Here is a 953-nt window from a genome sequence, read left to right as displayed (position 1 = left end):
CTGTCTTGTCTATACCGAAGTGTCCAGCCAAACCTCCACTATGTTTTTCCTGAATAATGTTTTCTCGCATAGAGCAGTTGGGAATACACAGCTGTCCTCCCTTAAACAGCAATCCCTCCTGTAAATTATAGTCCAACCATAGACTGTTGTTTCTCAACAGAGGGTTTTGACAAGCCTCATAGGCCTCCTTAAAATCGGCATCTGTTTGATACAGCTCTTTCAGGTGCTCAAAGCCTAAAACCTGCATCGTACCTTCCTGTAAGAGTAGAGTCCTTCTACTCAGCGCATCTGCCACCTTGTTTGCTTGCCCACTAATATGTTTTAGTACAAACGTGAAATTCTGTAAGTACTCAACCCATGCTGCATGCTTATGGTTCAATTTATGTTGTTGCATAATGTACTGTAATGCAGAGTTATCCGTAAATAAAACAAACTCATTACCTAACAGATAATGTCTCCAATGCTTTAACACTTGTATAATTGCATAGAACTCTTTGTCATAGGTTGAGTATTTCTGTCTACTCTCGTTCAGCTTTTCACTGAAATATGCGACTGGTCTATCCTCCTGACTTAGTACTGCCCCAATGGCCGTACTACTGGCATCACAACGAACCTGAAAGGGTTTGTTGAAGTCAGGCAGCCTCAATATCGGCCTTTCGGTAATCTTCCTTTTCAAAATCTGAAAACCTCTTTCCGCTGCTTCAGTCCAGTGAAAAGGCTGATTTGTTTTCTTAATCGTATCCAGCATAGGTGCGCAGATCTCACTGAAATTCCTGATGAATTTCCTGTAAAAACTTGCTAGTCCGTGGAAACTGCGGACTTCAAATAAACTTCCCGGAGAAGGCCAGCTAACTATAGCTGCCACCTTTTCTGGGTCCATCTTTAATTCGTTTTCTGCAATTACAAAACCCAGATACACTAACTCCCGCTGAAAAAAAGTACACTTTTTCAGA

Source organism: Pinus tabuliformis, chromosome Q, assembly GCF_031772625.1.
Source record: "Pinus tabuliformis cultivar Carrire ecotype Pingquan chromosome Q, CPIR1, whole genome shotgun sequence".
NCBI classification, from domain to species: Eukaryota; Viridiplantae; Streptophyta; class Pinopsida; order Pinales; family Pinaceae; genus Pinus; species Pinus tabuliformis.
The sequence above is the reverse complement of the archived record's forward strand: the minus strand, read 5'-3'. Positions refer to the sequence as shown.